Source organism: Coenobita brevimanus, chromosome 16 (genome assembly GCF_032717465.1).
Source record: "Coenobita brevimanus isolate Jiangsu-jjx chromosome 16, ASM3271746v2, whole genome shotgun sequence".
NCBI classification, from domain to species: Eukaryota; Metazoa; Arthropoda; class Malacostraca; order Decapoda; family Coenobitidae; genus Coenobita; species Coenobita brevimanus.
In genome coordinates, this window is record NC_136969.1 from 12,990,908 (window position 1) to 13,012,695 (window position 21,788).

A 21,788-nucleotide genomic window follows, 5' to 3' on the forward strand; every position below is an offset into this window, starting at 1 on the left:
CAAATCGCCTCCACGTCACCCTGTCCCTCGCCATTTCACTGCCCTGCTCCCAACTCACACACCCCTCTCTCATATACCTCTCCACCCCATCCCTCCATCTCATCCTCGGCCTCCCCCTCCCTCTCCCCCCTTCCACCTCACTCACATACACTCTCTTCGTCAGTCTTTCACCCTCCATCCTCTCCACATGGCCAAACCACCTCAGTGTATGAGAGTATTCGCTATTAGTAAATATGGCGCTAATACAAATCAATGCCGAAAATCTAGTTTGGAATAACATTACGAGTATGCATACTTGTGTTAAAATAAATTATATATGAAAATATTGTTACAAGGGCAACTGTTGTACTAAACAAACTACTGCCTATAAAGCTAGTGGCGTAGCGAGACTAAATGCAGCTTAAGGCCAGATATCCTGGTTTCACCCCATCACTGCACGGGACAGCCCTGCAGAGGCGATTGCTTGACTGTGGTTCATGGCTCTGCTTGGCCAGACAGACCAGGGTTACACAACAACAACAACAACAACAACAGCTATACATCAAGAGATGGGAACTGAAGTCTCGTTCTTAGAATGACTAGGACTGATTTGTATGTGACCGCCATAAATCAAAACCCTGTCAGTTCCTTCCAATGAAACGTAAACACACAAATATCTATTCCATTGAGATGCCTGGACACACTGTTTGAAATAATAGGGCACTGTGCATTGGAAGAAGACATGCTAAGACATTCCAAAGAATAAAGTCGTATACAAGAAAGACATATTACTAGTTAACAGTTCCACTGCAGAGTGGGTGGGAGGATGGGGCAAGGCTGGTGCCTCGTTTCAGTCATAATGGGGGAGAGATGGAAGCAGAGAATTCAGATGAACAGTGATGTGTGTGTGTGTGGAGAGAGAGAGAGAGAGAGAGAGAGAGAGAGAGAGAGAGAGAGAGAGAGAGAGAGAGACCGACGGTTATGTAGTTATGTATGGGAAGCATCATGTAGGGTACTTCATCATAAAACATATCATTTCCATTATTCCTTAGACTCCACCAATCGTCTTCATCTGATTTTGAGTATGAATATGAGTTTTAACTGTTCTGGTATTTCTTAAATGTCTGAATATCTTGACTGCATACAAATTATTTTTAGCTGCTTGGATTTTCTTTGAAGCGGTAGAACAGGTCACAGATACTGAGCTAAGATGGTTAGCTGAAATAATGTCCGTGTCTAGGGAGTAAGACATGTGATAACTCACTAGCTCGCCTAATCACACTAATTCATAGCCGAACTTCTTATATTCTGTTATGTGCATTTCTGTTATTAGTACTGTACTATATTTTTTAAGGCACGCGAATATAAACATAATTTCATCATTTAATCAGCAGTAAGATTGACTGATACCTACGAATAAGAAAGTAAAATTCTCATTTCATTTAACAGTCGGTGAGCGAATGACACTGCTTTGATACAAGCTAAATTCTGGTTGCTCGTGGGAGGTTCGAAACTGTAACCTGTCGTCTGGGAAGGAGGGGCCGAGACTAGCGCCTTCCACATTGGGTGTAGTACGAATTTCTGAACGGAGCTGTACAACCTCCCACTCACAGTCGGCTGATGCTGTTGGGGGTCTCCACTTCCTCATAAGTACTCCTGACTTTATATAATAACAAGTAGAAGCACCAGCTGACTCTTCCTCACTGCAAGCAGAGTTAGCTAGACCTTTCAACTCAGGGTCAGCAACCTGCAACTCAACCAACTCTTGACGAGACAAATTATCAACACTATGGGGTACTGCCTCATCTGGTGAGTGGTCCAAATTAGCAAGAAAAGTGTCAGCTAGGATAACATCATCATCATCATTATCCTCTAAGTCACCAGTAACTTTAGACTTAGCCCTAGTGACAGCACATGCAGGGAACACATCAGGGACATCACAATCCCGGGTGGCAGCCACTGGCTCACTAGACAACTGAGGAGCTGGACACACTTGACTTCCACCAATATCATTTCCAAGTAAGAAAGTTACACCTGACATTGGGAGTGTCTCAACCAACCCAACCATAACAGAACCATTAACAAAACCAGACTCTAAATTCACTCTGCACAGAGGGACAGATAAGTAATTATTCCCTACACCTTGTAAGATTACAGTTTCATCAGAGGAATTAACATTAGAGCCTAGAACACTGGTCAGCATAATGGATTGGCAAGCACCTGTATCACGATATATTTGAACTGATTTCCTGTCATTACTGTCCAGAGGACTGACAAAACCTTCAGACAGGAAATTAGCACATGAACTCTTGAGAGTGTCACCCACGTTACTGCTCAAAAGAGGAGCTCCATCATGAGAATTTAATTTACCCCTCAAAGCAGGTTCAGTTAATTCAGTTAAAGAATTCTGGGAACTCTCAAGGGTGGACACTAGACCAATTGACTGAATATTTAAAGACTCCTTTTTGTTCAAATCATGCTGTCTCCTGAAACATTTCTCCGTAGTATGACCAAGCTTACTACAATATGTACATTTACTTTTCTGAAATCTAGAGGTGAAGCTGGTATTTACTTCCTGAGAAACCTCATCTTTATTCTCTTTCCTGTTACCTGTACTCTGAGTAGAGGCAACGTACTTACTCTCAGCTTTCCCTTTTTCTTTAGAATATCTCTTGTGAGTGAGAACATATTCATCAGCTAAAACTGCAGCATCAGACAAATTATCTATTCTTTTCTCATCAAGATATAGGCTTACATCTTTATTAATACACCTTTTGAAGTCCTCCAGCAAAATCATCTGCTCAAATTTGTCAAAATCAGAATTTACATTCTTAGAATTTAACCACTGCTCTAACAGATCTTCTTTGATTTTTGCATACTCAACATGGGATTGCTTATCTTGCTTATAAGTTGTCCTAAATTTTACTCTATAGGCTTCAGAATCAAGCTCTTAACTACATCATAATTATCAGATTGATCCTGAGGCAAAGATGCATAAGTTACTTGAGCTTTACCGGTGAGAACAGTTTGAAGGAGTACTGGCCAATACTCCTTGGGCCAATTAAAACCTGTAGCTACCCTCTCAAACAACTGAAAATACTTTGTTAAATCAGATTCATTAAAAGGAGGGACAAGTTTAACATTTTTAGCCACATCAAAATCATCAGAGCTAGATGATCCAGTTCCACCTTGTTTCATGCGATACTCATGGTCTGCCTGAATCCTAGCTAGATCAATTTGTGCCTGAGCCTGTGCCTGTGCCTCCTGAATGCGAGCATTTGCCTGAAATTCAGCCTCCTGAATACGAGCCTGAGACTCCGCCTCCTTAGCCTGAGACTCAGCCTCCTTAGCACGAGCCTGAAACTCAGCTTCCTTAACACGAGCCTCCTGCAGAGCTAGCTGTAACTTAGCTATTTCAATCTGCGTTTGCTCATTTGGAGGAGTTACATTAAACAAGCTTTTATTAATCATGCCAACAATTTGATCTTTAGAATGATGAGAGTGAACTGCAATTCCCAATTGTTGAGCAACAAGCTTAAGTTCATTCTTTGTTCTGTTTTCTACATCACACAGTGTTTGCACATTTGACAAAAAATCTTTGGCTTCATCAAGTGTAGTAATAGTAGACATCATGAATAAATCACAGTCGAAAAATATCAAGCAATATCCTTATGATAATATCCTGAATATCCTGATAAGAGGTCGCCAAATTTATGTTACGGAACAGAGAAAGATAATGTACACTTTAAGTGAGAATACTAAAAATCACTACTGTCCCGTAAAGTTCCAGGTTCAAAACAAAAGAGTTAGGTAAAATTACAAGTTAAAGTTTAATGCTCAAACTAACAACAAAACATTCAGGACTCATAAGGATAATGTAATGGCAAAAAACAGGTTAAATATATGGTTAACTGCAAGAGCCTCTATTAACACGAAATTACCATGAGTAAATTTATCTAAGTCAGCCCTGATAAAATGAGAATACCAGATAATACTCAGTGAATGCAAGATAAATTATTACAGATACAAAATATTATTAATAAGGGCTGACACCCAAAACACATGAATCACAAAAACCTTACTACGCCCAAGAATCAACACCCCACGCTACACAGTACAAGAAAAAATGCAATAACAGTTATACTCAAATTACACAGCTGCTAGATGGTTGGAGACTTCCTGAGCACTCACAATAATAACAACTGTACAGGGGAGGACAGAGATGTGAACAAAATGAGGAGTAGATCTAAGTGGCGATTAATGTAGAGACTGAGCTCATTATATAGGGGCCGGCAGAGCTTGATACAACTTGTAAGAAGGACGCGCAAATGAAGCCATGGGGACAAAGAGTTGACAATCCTGCTCTGAACAACAGAAAGAACGACTTACTTTACTATAAGGGTAGAAGGGGGGAGTGAGGTAGAACACGCTCGTGATCAAACATGCAGCATACTGTACGTTAAAATTACACAAAGGATGATGAAATCATAGGCTATGTAACAGTACACTGACTGCAAGTACAGGTACACTGACTCAAATAACTGTTAGTTTAATTTTTGTCCCCTTGTCTTACGCTCAAGAGTATAATTATATTTCTATCAATGAATATCCAGTACAAGAACTTAGGCAGATCACCCTCAAGTAAATACAAACGATTACGGCAGAACAAAACAGAATTCTCAGGTATTCCAAACGTAAAAGACAGAACAGGTTTGGCTACAATGAGTCTGGCCTCTAATGGCTACTGTGCTATAACCAGTGCCAAGAGCACAGATTATGGCGTATTAATTTCTGGATCAAGGTACAAATCTTATCGACACTGAACTGAAATATTCTATAACGTAATGAACAACAGAAGCATTTTTATTTTTTTTTCATTTATCATTAATAGACTACTATTCATCCAATAATTAGTTTCTTATACCCCACTCGACATATCAAAATCAATTATATATTTACCATAAAACAGACCAAAAGGTTAAATGCCGTGAGCCACAAGAGACGCAGGAGGAGGAAAGATCTTAGCTCCTATACTATCTATCTATCTATTGCCAGACGCCTCAATCCCGTTTGGGGTGGCCACAAACAAATCGCCTCCAAGTCGCCCTGTCCCCCGCCATTTCACTGCCCTGCTCCCAACTCACACCCCCCCTCTCTCATATACCTCTCCACCCCATCCCTCCATCTCATCCTCGGCCTCCCCCTCCCTCTTCCCCCCTCCACCTCACTCACATACACTCTCTTCGTCAGTCTTTCACCCTCCATCCTCTCCACACACTATACACACTCTGGAATAACCTCCCTGTATCACCCCAAAGGAATAGCCTCTTTTATCATATAATAGATATGAAGAGCTTCCACGAGCCCTTGTGTAACAACTGAGATAACTATTTTCTTCTGGCTTAAGTGTGGTCCCTTGTCCACTAAATTTTAACTGGTGCTGAAGATCAACTGTAAACTTTCTGGGTAATCTGCCTTGCCCCCGCCAAGCAAGACTAAACTGTGATAAAGCGTCCAACAGTCGATAGGTAATTGGTAAAAACTATCAGAGCACCAGCCGACCTCACAAAAACTGGGTCTTGTAGGCATGAAGACAAGAGCCAGATAGCCTGATAAGATCTTGTGTGCTGATGTGATCATGCTGATAAGGATAAGTGTATATTTCTCCCTTATGAATAATCCCTCGCAACCAAACCAAACGATAATGTATCTTATGATCTTTGGTACAAATAATGTGATCATGATGATGGTGGGATGATTTCCGATAATGGAAGAGAAATGAGAACAGAGGCTGGATCACTATCTGGCCTGGTTTATTACTTAACGATAAAACACAGTGCCTTATAGCGGCTAACGCCATCTGGATTCCCGAGAGGAACTCTGTAAAAAAGTTCACATAATAGGACTTTGGAGAGTATGACTGAACTACAGTCAAACATATATACAGAATGTTTCTTTTGTAAACAAAGTGAACGATAATATTATTCATTTACTTAACCCGTGGAGTATGAACTACAAATCCAGCTGTGTTTATAGGGCGGGGATCATATGAACCACATCAAAACTACACACTGGTAAGGCTACTTGGGTGGGTAATTACCTACTCCATGGATTAAATAATTCCGTTGATAGTGAGTACCCGTTTCTTATCTTTCTCAAAATGAATTAGGAGGATTATCTTTTAACCCCCTCCAGAACGAATTATTTATCGACGCTGAATATAACACCATTTGATAGCAGTAAGATGCAAGTACACATAAAGGAAATCCTCTAACAGAGTGAGACAAATGAAAATGCGTATTATTCGCGACGTGAAGTATGTATATTATTTAATGAGGACGTGGCGGAGACACTGAGTTACCTATCTCAGTGTTCGGGTGTCAAGACAGCACCTCTTATATCCTTGGTCACACGGTAATGCCAAGAGAACTGTGTGATATCCTATACATAGATATATACCTCGCCACACGCAATACAACACAACACAAAAAAAAACACAACACGACACAACACACACACAAACACACACACACAAAACATACACACAAAATAAAACAACACACACACACACACACACACACACACACACACACACACACACACACACACACACACACACACACACACATCCATACATCCTTGGTCACACGATGCTGCAAAGTGAACTCTGTTAACCTATCCGTAGATATACATCCGGTCACTACATCATGTCACACGCAAACACATATACATCCTGGTTTACACACTGCTCCCAAGACAACTCTGCATGTGTCACCCATACTTACTGTAGATATGTTTATGACCAAATTAATGGGTAATGCTGAGGTCTATGGGGGCTGTCGGTATAAAGACCTGGTGCTGTGTGTATTGGTTCAAATCTCTACGAGGTATGTGGACTCTTCATGATCAGTGCAGGCTGGCCACCAACTCGTAAACATTCAGCACCACACCAGCCTAGCCTTGGGTCCCTACACCTCGTTGTTAGATATAATACAGAACTAGGTATTACCCCTCTCTCAGTTACCAAAGAGAAGGAACTGCGTAACCCTCCAATGACGAAACTGAAAGACTAACTGGATTAATAACTGAAGAAACGGTGTGTGTGTGTGTGTGTGTGTGTGTGTGTGTGTGTGTGTGTGTGTGTGTGTGTGTGTGTGTGTGTGTGTGTGTGTGTGTGTGTGTGTGTGTGTGTACGCGCACCAAATATCTTCGTCAATGGAACTAAACGAATATAAAAATTACCTCACACATAATGAAACTAAATTATATTATCGTATCAGTTGTAATTAACCATTTGGAGAGAGAGAGAGAGAGAGAGAGAGATTAGCTTAACTTACAATTGATTGTTACTATGACGTGTGCCGTTCATAAGGCAATATATCTTCTTAACTCTCGTAGCGTCAGGGAAGGTGTGGTGAACAAGGAGGTGTGGGAAGGGCAAGTTTTCCGCTACGACTGCTATGATTTCCTTGCTCAACAAAACCACCTGACGTTTGCCCATATAAAATATCCTGTGTATACACAACAGTGAAAGGATGACTAGGTGACTGACTGATTACATCAAAAAGATCATGATTGTAACAACAGAGGTCACTGCCTCCATACAACAGGAGTAAGGGCAGACCCAGGACAGCTATAATATATACATTTATATACATATACAATATAAAATAAATAACGTAAAGAGTACGATTTCCCTCAGCAGTTAAACAAAGTCGCCTGATATTTCCACATAAAATATCAAGGTGCATAAACAGCCTTGAAAGGACTAATCTAATGTTTTGAATCCCCTGACTGTGTGATTTCCTTTGGGTTGACAAAATCGTGTGATGTTAGGAGCAAAAATGTTAATTCTGGGTAGAACATGCAGCGTCAGTGACTGGACGCTGATTTAAAACAACCTTACATTCCTTTCCCGGTCTTGGCAAGATTTCCATACCGAAGAAGAGTATGGTAAGGACAATGTAGACGTCTTCCCATGTCTCGTGTTAATCCTAAAAAAAAAAAAAAATCTTAGTTACCAAATTAAAATTATCGTGTGTATTTTTAATAACATCATTTCTGCCTTTTCTCACCGACACCGCAAAGCTTACCTAGGTTAGGATAGGATAAATATTCTAGACCGTCTTCCCGCCAGAGACCTGAAGATAATCCTATGAAACACAAAGGTATATGTAAATTTTCAAAAATCGAATCGTCATTTAAACGTGGGAGAGAAAAGTTATAATTCTATTTTACTGACGTTTTCAGATGTAGAGTTTTAGAAGGTTTCGGTGCAAGTTCGCACCATCACTTGAGAAATGCATAACACTGCATTTCGGCTTAGTAGCCATCACAGTGTACACTTTTTCGCAACAGCCAAGGTAATGGCGAAAGACTTTTCATTTATCGAATGTCCAATAGGCCGAAAAAAAAAAAAAATCAACCGCAGGACTGCAATTACATGTGATCAAGTTTTCGTCCATTTGGCAACAGGAAATATCACTTATCGATAAGGCAAACGCAGAAATTCGGACCCTGCGATTAGGTGGGCCAATGGCCATTGGCGGGGGTTGTGGTGGTGAAGGCGGGAATCTTATGTAGTAAAAATATTGCCAACTTAGGGTCTTATTGTCAAGGGTATTTTGACTTTCTAACACCTTATTTGTTCATATTGTTGTTCCGCTATAATAATTAAGTGTAGCTTATTTACTCTCTGACAATATAATAATTATTTTATCTGCGTTATCGTGTTTTGTAACTATTAAAAAGTCTTCACATATGTCTCCATTAACTCCATGATGACTACAGGTACATAAGTATTAAATTTTTGTCCCCGCCAGACAATATTATTATGCTTATGAGTGGCTTCTCCTTGACTAAGGGTGGATATCTAATAAGTATCGGCAGTAGTTAAATATGCATCATCTGAAAGAATATTAACAAGCACAGTGCACAAATAAATTGGCTGGGAGTATGTGTTAGGCTGCCTTTAAGTTCATAAGAATGTCTTTAACTCCATGAGTCCGATAACCTATCTTATGTTCTTGCTATCTCCAGGCCACTTTACTTAGTGCTGGAGCCAAGCCTATTTTTGCAACTAAAGGGGCTAAACGCAGTTATAATTAATCTCTACAGTACTTCAACATTATCTCAAGCTGCGTCTCCTAGTAGAAACAAGATTACAAAAAGAATGTCTCCAGACGAGTTTATGCACATTAGGAGAGAAGACTATTTTTGTTGCTAGACGGGTTACATCAGACTTCTTGAACCCTTTCACTGTCTGGCCACTCTCCCAAGTTGTGTCAAGTATGTCTATCAATTGGAAAAATACAATATCGAAAGACGCCATTGTAATGAGGGAGTTGTGTGCCTGGGTATTTAGGTTGGTGAAGGTCTGGCTAGTAAACTGACCCACGTGACCTGGGAAAGTCTGTCATTAAGCTCTTTAAATAACGTAACTTATCTTATGTGTCTTCCTTCTGCAAGCATCTCTCTCTCTCTCTCTCTTTCTCTCTCTCTCTCTCTCTCTCTCTCACACACACACACACACACACACACACACACTCACAGAAATGCAGTTAGCAATAGAATATTCATGTGGCTCTTGACGGCGATCTTTATTAAAAAAGAAACTTGCTATTAAATTCTATGCCACGATGATTATCATGTATCCTGAAATAATCAATTGCAGCTCAATATACAAATCTACATACCAAATTAATTCTAGAGTATAATGTAAAATAATAGAAACAGCAAGACAATTATCCCTAAGAATAAAAAGACTTACATTCGTCTTACCTCTGAGCAAATATGGAAAGACATGATAATAAGAACGTGATCTAGAGGAACAGGTGGTCCAGGTGGGTTTACTATACCATCCATCACCTCGCCCTCCTTCCCTCTTCCATTGATAGTACTCCGAGGACGTTTTTTTTTTTTACGGTTACTAGTTTTTCATAAGACTTGTTATCTGCTCCTCTTTTCTTTGCTTGTTTACCAGTACATTTCTTCTCCTCTGTAGTTAACAATCGAATCTTCCAGTTTAATATCTAATGGTAGTATAAAAGAACAACTGCGAACTTGTCTTAACTTTACAGTACGTCTAATGCATCAGTTTTCCTGCATCTCTCTTATAATCCTCCTTCTCATATTTTTTCACTAGGTAACTTCCTCTCTATTAATTATATGACTTTGCCTCCCTTAATATAGCTGTGCTGCACAATATCAATACTCATATCTTGCCAGTGAAAACCCTTCACGATTTGGACAATGTTCTTTCAGTGCATATCACAGGTGTCACAGCCCTAACAAGAACGGATAGCGGTAAACAATATGAGGGGGAAGCAGCATGAAAGAGTTTATATAATGATGCAACACAGCGGGGAATGAGGCAGTGTACATGTTTAGTGATTTGATAATGGTAATGAATTCACCCTTATAGTCACAACAGGTCCAGGTCCATGATTACAAACGCAAAACTAATAATAGTGGCGGGGGGGGGGGGGGAGCTTAACCAGTCATACTACGATATCATTTGTATCAGGCCACAGAAAATAATTTACTATCCACCAAAAGCCCTTAAAATGTTTGCCAATATCTCCCCACCAATATCAAGCACCTGGAAAAAACTTGGACAAGCAATACTGCCCAGCCTTACTCCATGTTCCAAATAAGCCTTCAATACCAAGCGCCCCGCAATAAACACGGGTAATATACTCCAACCTTACTCGATGTTCCAAATAATTTGTCATCAACATCAAAAAGTTGGAAAAAAAAACAGGAAATAATATAATCCGGTTCCTCTCTGTGTTCCCCAATACATCAACATGGACAGTTCATCTACATCGTGTCACTGTCCTTGTAAAAATTATTCCAGGGGAATCAACCTGGGAAGTAACATAATTTTGTCCTCCATTGTGTTTCCCAGAACGTTAAAGACGGATCAACCAGATCGTGTCGCCGCCATTGTAATAAGTATGTTAATGGACTATTACTTCCTTATCTGGCCCCCACCCATCGTTGTATATAAATTTACAGAATCATTAGTTGTGGTATCAGGTCACGTGGAATTGTTACCTTATTAGATGAAGTGCTAGGGTTGAGTAAGCCCAAATTACTGAAGCAAGTACAGATCAGACCCTGACAACAATAAGCTATTAATCTCTTACGATACAAGAGGGATGCTATGGGATTATTTACCTGAGCACAATCAGCCATGTAATTTTTACGAGGCGGAGAAGGGGTGTAACAGGATGGCTGATTCTGTTACCTTAGATATTCTGCGTATTCCTGAACAGCTGTCAAATACTCGCCAGAATAACTCTACCTTACGTGTGTCATGAAGATGACGAAATCTGATATAAAATATTGGCTGTGCGTGTGTCTGTCTGTGTGTACACGTATTGTAGGCTCAGAAACTACTGGGCCAATCTGGGTGAAACTTGGTTCATAGGGGTAACTTGACCCTAGGAACAGAATAGGCGTGCGAAAATTGACCTGGAGCCGTGTCAAGGGGACGTGTCCTTAAAACAGATGAGTTTCTTCAGCAAATCTTTTCCCTTTCCATTCCCCGTCTTCCCGTACAGCACCTCTTTCTACCAACCACTCACTCTCTCTCTCTATTATAATATTCTTTTTCACTCCAGTCCCCATTACCATCTCCTACATCACCATCCCTTCAGTCTCCTCTACTGAAGTATCCTCTTCACCCTTCTAGTTCTACCGACACAGAATATGCCACTACCTTCCTTTACCACTCTCACCCTCTCTCTTCTCCCTTCAACTACCACCACCACCACCACCACCACCACCCCTCACCTCCTCTACTGTAGTGTCCACCATATAAACTCCCGTCCTGTGGTGTGATTCAGAGGAGTACAAATGCGGACCAAAAGAACGGAGACATTGCCTATTCAAGAACAACAATTAGAATTAACTGCAGCTTTGACATGGACAGCCAAATCGTGTGTACCCCTAACTGTGACATTTATTCCCTCACCGAGTCCCCGTACCTCTGCGAAGGATGAAATTCAGGCTATCAGGGTGCTGAGAGAAGGTCAAGGGGAATCTAGGTGTTATGTGGGGGGCATAGGTGTGAGCTATGTCTGTGGAGTGCCTGAGGTGTGTGTTGTATGCATCTGTACCACAGGGTACCTGCGTCGTGCCAGAATAGCTGCAAATATGACAAAGAGGGACAGGGTAGAACAGGGGTTAACTGTACTGAGACGGACTGTGAACCAGAAAGGTGTCATTTTCAAAATTAGTCAACATACAGTACACTTATTTCCTTCTTATTTAGGTCCTACAGGGCGTGGGGCTATCTGAGGTGCCCTTTGTCTTGTTTTCTTCGGTAAATGAAAGCATAACTTCATTTCACTATACTGGGTCACAATAAAATTCTGAGTAAACAGTAAAGTCTAAAAAATTTAAATCTTCTTAAACTGTATTTAATGGTCTTGCGCAGTATTCACAATGTTCTCTCTCCCACTCTTCTTAGATATAGCAACAACTAGCGTCGGTTCCTTATGATGCGTCTCATTGTATATTTCAGGGAATGAAAACATATAAGCGTGTGTCAGTGTCCTCTGTAATAATTTATTTTATCATTTAGTTTTTATAATAAGTCAACCTCTTTATGTTTAATTCTGTGGTATGAGTGATTTTATTTTCCACACCCAAGGGGGCAACCAAATATAGTACTTCTCCTTAACTTCGTCGTTCACTCATTCAGTCACTGTATCGTTTTGAAGAATGGGGTCCACGTCATATGGAGAAGGTTAGGAAAACGAAATTTTGCCCAGTGGTTGGCCTTCAACCTGGTCAGACTTCAGGCAGGATAGGACCCCCTCCCCCCCTCCCCCACGGAAGGCGGCTGTTCCCAGGGAGGGGGACAACGCCCTAGTATTATTATTATTTTTTTTACCAAGTATGTAATACGAAATTCTGCACACAGGTAGTCCTTCACACGGATTAGAGGTTAGACAGGATGGGAGCCCCGGGGTCGTCCCTCCTCCGTGAGTAAAATAATTTTCCCCCTTACCTTATTACAGGGGTGACCGCGGCTATTATAGGCGTCCCTTGTCTTGTCTTGTTTCAAAGTGTATCCCTGTGTGTGGAGGGGTTGTAATGACTGCGTTTGAGTGGATGAATATCACACTGTCAAGTACAGTACTATATTTGCCAGTTCCTATTAACTGGCTTGCACTTTTTTTTTAAATTTATTGACTTAATTCAATCTACATGTTTCATAGATTAATATTCTCGGGCGTAGGTGCACCTGTCACCTCTTTTTAACTCGCCTCTCACCCTCGCCTCCCACCTCGTCTTCCGCCTTCACCTCTCCTCCTGTCTTCTCATCTTTAGAATACTCGCCTTCACCCTAAGCACCCACCATTTCACATCACGTCCTTACTCTCATCCTCACTTCTCACCCTGACCTATCCTTCACTCTGATTCCCACTCTCACCCTCATTCTTATCTTCACTCTCTCTCTTACATAATATCACTCTCAGCCTTAACCACCCTCTTGCCGACTCGCAAGTGTCACCGAGTTTCATCAAAGCTAAGTGCAACATCAGTCCGAATAGCTTTTTTTTGCTTGCCCAGGTCATGACCTCCGCCCGCCTCCATCTCCACCACCACCACCACCACCAGGCCTACTACACCTAATCCTTCCACCTCCACCCTCGCCACTTCACTCAGTCATACTTTACTTCTCCTCAATTCCAATCCTTTTTTTTTGTGCTTCACTCTCATTTTGTTTCTCATCCTTGCTTCCTACTTTTTTTCCGAGTTCTCAGTTCTATCTATCATTTCCCGTCAATTTTTCTCACTACTTGCCCTGACCTCTCGTACTCACCCACTCTTATTAACAATTGTCACCCACCTTTTTCCTCATACTCATCTCAAATCTACTACTCCTCACACCTCACTCTACCGCTTCTATTTTCATTCATACCTAACTTCATATTTCATCAACATCCCCTTGCCTCTCCCTCACAGATCAATCATACTTTGGTCGCCACGCCCTCACAGCTCACTTCCTTCATTCACACCTCCTATGGCCCTCCCGCACATCCTCCACACTCCGCACTCCCTCGCACATCACCATAAACTTCCTCACACATCACTTGGTATTTCTTCACGCCTCACCCCTTCCTTACCCCTCAAGTGACCCTATCCTCTTACATCTCCCACCACCCCATAACCTCTCACACCTGACCCTCTCCGTCCCTCGCCCCTCACATCACCATGTTCCCTCGCATCTCACCTTCCCTTCCCCGCCCCTAATACCTGTTTACTCGCCAGTGTCACCTCTCTCACCTCTTACCTTCCGCTACTCCAGTCATTCCCCTGTATCTCCCTTCTCTGTTTCCCTGCCTTACATCTCCCAGTCTCCTCCTCACACCCTACTTTCATTTAATTTCTCCCAGCACAACAACAGCTTGCATTCTTTGCCATACGCTTCCCTATCGCTTGTCTAGTGCATGAATTTTCTTCTGTCTCCCTTCTCATATCCTACGCCTTTTCGTTCCTCTGCACCTTCCAATCCCACCACATTTTCTGCACCACCACACACCGGTCATCACCACATACCTGCATACACTACCACACATCACCATACACCTGTCTCCATTACCACATACCTGCATACACTACCACACACCACCATACACCTGCCTCCATTACCACACACCTGTCTATACCACCACACGCCTACACAACCCCTCAACCATTCACAAGGGCCTCTTTCACACCAGCTAACCCTGCTCCATTTGCTCATGCAGGTTCCATTCACTGACATTCATTCTTATCTCTCCCTTCACACACACACACACACACACACACACACACACACACACAAAATCTCTCTCTCTCTCTCTCTCTCTCTCTCTCTCTCTTATTACACTCTAATATTCAAAAGCGGAATTAAAGTGCCAACGGCCATGCCACGTGCCAACGGCCATGCCACGTTGAGTACACCGCTTCCCGTCCGATCAGAGAAGTTAAGCAACGTTGGGTCTGGTTAGTACTTGGATGGGTGACCGCCTGGGAACACCAGATGCTGTTGGCATCCCTACGTGTCAAGTGGGGTTGGTGGAGGATTAGTGCCCCTCCCTGTAAAACAATTAACTCTAAGCGCTTGACCACCCCGTTTGGGATACATGGCGTCTGGCAATGGATGGATGGAATTAAAGTACTAGCGGGGTGTTTCTGTGACGTGTTAGTGGCAAGTGTAAAAGTCTCCTCTGACGGAACTCAAAGCCATAAGCTATCTTCTGGAACACTTGGAATTAGAACTTGGAAAAAAAAAAAAAAGTGATCAACGCTGACTGTGGACAGGAATGTGTACGTGGGAAGTAGGTTCTTGGCAGAAGTGAGTGTGTATGTGTACTGTAGATGGAAACGTATTTAGGAATAAGTGCGTGTAGCTGAGTGCAACGGATGGCTAAGGGAGGGTGTGGGTAGAAACATGTTTCGGTGTGTGTGTGTGTGTGTGTGTGTGTGTGTGTGTGTGTGTGTGTGTGTGTGTGTGTGTGTGTGTGTGTGTGTGTGTGTGTGTGTGTGTGTGTGTGTGTGTGTGTGTGTGTGTGTGTGTGTGTGTGTGTGTGTGTGTGTGTGTGTGTGTGTGTGTGTGTGGGTAGAAGCGTAACTGTGGCTGGGTATAGGTGAATCAGAGGTCAGTGTGAGTATATGTTCGTGGATGTAGTGTCAGTAATACGATGGATGACCGGGTGTGTACGAGGTGAGTCAGTAATTACTATGTTTCTGTAACTTTTATAAATTGCCAGTGATAAAGGGAATTTGATTTTATAAGAAAGTGAATGGAAGTTGTTGATGGGGAGAAAGATAATATGTCATAGAATCAGGCAACATTTAGTTACCCAAACAGATACAACTACGGCTGACACAAAGAGACAAGTAGATAGATAGGTTGAATTAAAAACACACTGAATAAACAGACAGATACAGAAAAATAAAGTAACACTTTCTGGGACACACAGTTTAACAAAGAGACAGGTGCAGATACACAGATACTTGGATTAAATAACAGAATTACTCACAGGGTGCAATGCCTGCGTCCTACAATGGGTATTATGCCAAATTCTGACCCTGCCCCGTGACATCGAATTTTGATTAGCTCCAAAAATCGAATTATGTCACCGTTACCTGACCCTCAGTCGATTCTTTAAGTCTGGTCCAGATTGAATCAAAAGCGTTTAAATTTACCTTGCATTATGACAGTGGTCTTTGATATGTTGATCTCAAAAGAGAATAATTTAATCCTCACCTAACCTTAAACCTTTCCACTAACAGATGTCCAAACAGAATCAAAGCTCTGAATTACAGGGCCGAAATTTGACCTTGTTGTGTTATCTATACCTCTGACTAACCGACTCTTCTTAAAACTGAATCATTTCATCTATTCCTACCCTTCAACCTTTCCACCAAGTTTGGTCAAATGGCATCAAAACTCTGAGCTGACCTTGCCCTTGGTCTATGGCCTCTGGTCTTTTACTGCAAAAATCTCATCACCTGCTCCTCTGATGATCCACAGTCAGCATGACAAAGTTGGTGCAAATAAGAGTAGACACATCTTTACAAGGACAAGCAGTTCAGAGGTCTTGATCAACTCTTCTGTCTCGGCTCAAACATGGCAGATGGGTTTCAGTATCATTAAATGCAGTGCGAAGACTGGCAGTAAAAATAAAAATGCCAGCTATACAATGAATAATATGGAACTTGGCAATGTAAGCTATGAAAAAGAAAATGTATATATAATAACAAATTATCTGAAACCAAACAAACTGTGTATAGAGCCTGTCAAGAAAGCCAACAAATTAATCGTATTCATAGGTACAACATTCGAATAAAAAAAAAATCATCGTCACCTTGTATAATTCGCTAATAAGTTCATACTTAGAATACTGTGTCTCGTTTGGACACCTAATCACAGAGACAAAATTAGGGGAAACCTCAGAAAGCACAGCAAAGAGTGGCAAAAATAATTCCTAGACTGCGAAATAAACCACAGGAAGAACGTCTACAAGAAAGGAATCTGCTTACCTTATTAAAGAGCTGACTACAAGGAAATTTCAGCCACGTATTCAAAATCTTCGAACGACATGATAATATTGCAAGCGAAAATTACTTCACACTATACAGTATCTGCCCATTTAGCCTGTTTTAGAAATTATGGTCTAAATATTACTGTACTCGTATGCTTACAGCTGCATGATGCAAATTGTTTCTTTTTCAGAAAGGTTACGAATATATAAAACTGCCCACTAATGTGGTAAAATATGACAAAGGAGGTGAGGTAAAGGGAAAAAGAAGGAAAAGAACTGGAGTAATGGAGAGGAGAATGGTAGCCAGGCCACCGAAAAGAGGAGCGGGATGAGTTGGGGAGGGTAAGGAGGAGGGAATGGTGCAAGGAAAGAAAAGGGGGGGTAAGGAAAGCGAGGGACACACACACACACACACACACACACACACACACACACACACACACACACACACACACACACACACACACACAAGCCTTTTATTTTCCCATGTAGCTGTGTTGGGGTGAGTTGTGTGAAGGAGACGACGCAACAGACGGTCTCCTTCCTGTGCCTTTATAATCCGTGGCATCATTTGGGTCAATTAGGTGTTTGTGTGTGGAGGCGAGGGAGGGGAGAAGACTGGGTCCACCCACTCCTGACCTAACTTTGCATATAACGATAGGCAACAACAAGTTTTTAATCATCTGTGGCAAGGAAGCGACATTAAATTAATTCTAGCAACAAAGAAGATAATGGTGTCAATTACCCTTGTGCCTTGGAAATACTGTGGCTGTATCATAGTATACACAAAATGTGATAATTATATTTTAGTAGTTGTGTTGTTAAAGAAAAACGGGTTATGTGTCTATAAACTTCATAGGATTTGATGTCAGACGAATGAGCACCGCAAGAACAGCAATAAGATGATAGCACGTGTTGCCTTACGTGTACCACCGCGGAATCCATCACGCCGTTGATGGTTGTGCCAGAGGAAGTATTACATGGTGAATTCATTCTCTCCTTCACATCCTCCTCTCCCTCCTTTTCTTCTCTCTCTCTCTCACTCTTCCCAGTTTCCTCTTTCCCCATACTCGCTTCCTCCGACGCTCCCCATTTTGTCCCTCCTTTCATACTATCCTTTCTGCCCTCTCTTCCTCTGTTTCCCCATCCACGCTTCCCTCCCTGCCTTTATCCCTCCTTCTACAATCCTTATGCTACTTACACACTTTCTTTCTGACCAAACTTTCACTTTTCCTTCATTCCTCCCTCCACCTTTCCTTACCACTCTCCCCCAGTCCTACCTTTTATATTTCCTTCCTTCCCTCCCTCCGTAAGTCCATCTTTCTGTTCCACCTTTCCTTCCTCAATATCCCCCTCATCACCTGTCCTGCCTACCTGTCCGTGTGGGTCTGATGCTCAGGCGTTAGTGTGCGTGTATTCCATCACTCCTATGCCGGAAGGCAGAAATGAGGGTGCGGATGTGGGTGTGGGTATGTGTGGGGGAAGGGGTGAGGATGAGAATAAGGGTGAGGAAGAGGGTGAGGGCTTAAAGGAGGGCAGATTTTGAGATCCCTATCTTCTCCCAGCCCTTGTCCTATCACACCCATCACTCCTCTACCACCTGCTAACTGACAATGAAGGCTGTGGCATCACCAAGAACAGCCACAAACACTCGTCGAGCTTGTCATCTACGAAACATATGAGAACAAAAATGTGTAAATAATACACATGATTTATTAAGTCGGCTACTTTCATGTGCTAGTTGCTTAAGGCGTACCGGTATTTAAAGAAACTTGTGTACTCCGCTGGGTACATTATTCATCAGACACATTTTGTACGTTATACGTATTAAAGAACGTCATGGACAAGGTTAAGCTACGTATTATGCTTGATCGTGTTCTCTCTCTCTCTCTCTCTCTCTCTCTCTCTCTCTCTCCTCACACACACACACACACACACACACACACACTTTAAGGAAAGGTTGGTTGACAGCTGCAGTAGAAATCAGGTTGTTAACCGCAAGCTCAAAGGCCGAAATACGAGTACTACTGGTTTTATAATGTACAGGTGAAGTGAATGACGTCAACAGGAAAAAGAAGATCAACAGCGACTCCGAGTCGAACTTTGATCTTGACCTGTGACCTTGTCATGTGACCTTGACCTGTAACTTTGACATGTGACCTTGGCCTCTGACCTTGACATCTGACCTAGAACTGTGACCCTGATATGAACCTTTGACCTGTGACCTTGATATGAGACCTTGACCTGTGACCTTTATCTGTGATCTTGACCTTGACATCCGACCTCAAAATGTGACCCTTTCATGAACCCTTCACCTGTGACCCTGATGAGACCTTGATCTATGACCTTTATCTGTGATCTTGACCTTGACCTGTGACCCTGACATGAGACCATTACCTTTGACCTTGTCATAAGACCTTGACATGAGACGACCTGACTTAATTTGTAACGTGACCTTCATCTGTGACCTGGACCTGTGACCTTGACATGAGACCTTGACCTGCGACCTTAACCTTGATCTGTGCCCTTGACCTCTGATAGATCTGCAAGAAAACCAGATCATATATGTCTCGACCGTCACAGTGTTATACCCAATACTGATCGCGGTCGTATCAAGCATTCATGAGACATTAACATACATAAATACATAGGCTACATACATACAGTACATGCATGTATACATACATACATACATACATACGCAAATACATACCTACAAATTTAGAAAGATACACACAGTGAAACGGACTCAGTCACAGTAGATACCGGTACGCCTTCAGTATTGCAGCAAACAATTTTCCATCCACCACCCTGACGACCATTATATCCAATGCTCTTAAACTACGAGTACACCAATCAGCGTGAAGACAAGGACGGTGCAGGACTTGTCTGTGATAGGTAATGTATTCTGCATCGATATCAACAGCCTGTTAACATGACGACTGGGTGGGGAGGAGAAGAGTGCAATATCATGGTCATGGTCACTCTTATCACTGGTCCCACAGCAAACCCAGTCTCTCCACAAGGGAGGTGTACACTGGCTCAAGGCAGGTTGGCAAGAGGGTTGGCATTATATAAGAAACTATCATCTTCAAATCATTACGCAACCGGAACGTAGAATCCTACTACAATGGATACCAACAGGGAGATAGTGTCCCATCCACCGATGTGCCTCACTGCGACTCACCCCAGCCTACATGCCATAAAAATACACTGTCCACATCACACACTTGACATGATACTACAGCCACATCATACATACATACCGTACATAGCAGGTGTCTCATCAAAGAACTGCACATACCCCTATTTATACCTCACATCACATCAAAGCACACACCACCCCACAGACCAGATCACACCAAAGGCTATTTTACGTCTAGACAACGCAGAAGACCAGACACCACATCGTTAACAGTATGTTCCACCAAACCACTTAACACAAAAAGCCAAAACTAAACCACATACCTACTCACACCAGACAAAACACCACACAGCACATCACAAACAACACTTCTTATTTTCCAACATATAAAACACACCACACTTCCTGCCAGACCAGACTACAAACACACAGGCCTACAAATCAGGGATCAAATCACTGATCAGACAACAAAAAAATGACCAGACAAAGACACGTATTCTCGTCGCTTACAGAAGCTCCTTAATACTCTTCCTAAGCGATTTATTTTGCTTATTACTATCATCTGTGTAATTTGAATCATTCTAATACCACCTTCTTAAGCATAAATAACATACAAATTGATATTAACTGTATGTATTCAAATATAAATTGCTATGGAAGAGGTGCTAGGGAGCTTCCTTAACCGACGAGAATGCGGACCCAAATCACACATTAGGCAAACCACCAAAACACGAAAAAACAAATACAACACAAAAATAAACTACAGCAAAGTGACCTGACGTCACAACACCCCGCCCGTGCCCCAAATTTGGGCCTCTCAACCCCCACCCCTACCCCTTGTGGATTTTCACCAAAATTGAACCTCTCCCTCAGTTTCACATACCCAAAGTTTGAAGATGATCCGTTCATTGGTACAAGAGTTAATCAATGCACAGATTCACAAAGAATGTGTGACCTTGACTATGATCTTTCAGGGTCACCCAAGGTCAAATGTAACGGTGCCAACAGAATCCCCACATATGTATGACGTCCTGCTAATGATTAAGAGTAACCATGTGTCTATCTCTCACCGTTTGCCTCCTATGGCACTTTAAAAAATTAGCTCCAAATGGAAGGGCCCCCCACTCCCACTCTCATCCCAGCTGGATTTTCATCAAAATAGAATCACTTCCTAAGTTCGACATACCCAGCACCTGTGCAAAGTTTGAAGATGATCAGTTCATTGGTTCAAGAGTTAATTGATGCACAGACTCACAAATAAATTAACGCTGACGATCAGATGCACACTTTCCGCAATGGATTGCGGGCGGGGTGAATAATTGTAATATGGGGTTTCACCAAAGGATACGGGAGTGTAGCACCTTGAGTCCGAAACAACTTTAAGGAGCACTGACGGACTAGGCCATCTCAAAAGATACTCCCGCATCTAAGTAAGACTTCCTCTTGATGGCACTAAGGGTGACTGACTGCGAGAGGCATCACTGTAACTTTTGGTCTCTATCGCCTTAATTTCCTCTTTTCTCTTTGCTACAGGCTTTTGCACTGTCCTCAGTCACTGCTTCCTTTTCTGAAAGGATACAGCCAGGATATTACTGATTATAGATGTGTGTGTG

The 21,788-nt window shown here is 42.1% G+C and overlaps 1 non-coding gene and 1 pseudogene across 1 annotated transcript; both read left to right on the forward strand.

Moving 5' to 3' along the window:
* LOC145390970 (uncharacterized) overlaps nt 1–21,788 on the forward strand; it is a 165,107-nt pseudogene that overhangs the window by 74,649 nt on the left and 68,670 nt on the right.
* Nucleotides 14,916–15,034, forward strand: LOC145391072 (5S ribosomal RNA). The gene has a single exon (XR_013895767.1). It is a non-coding gene; the product is annotated as a 5S ribosomal RNA (ribosomal RNA).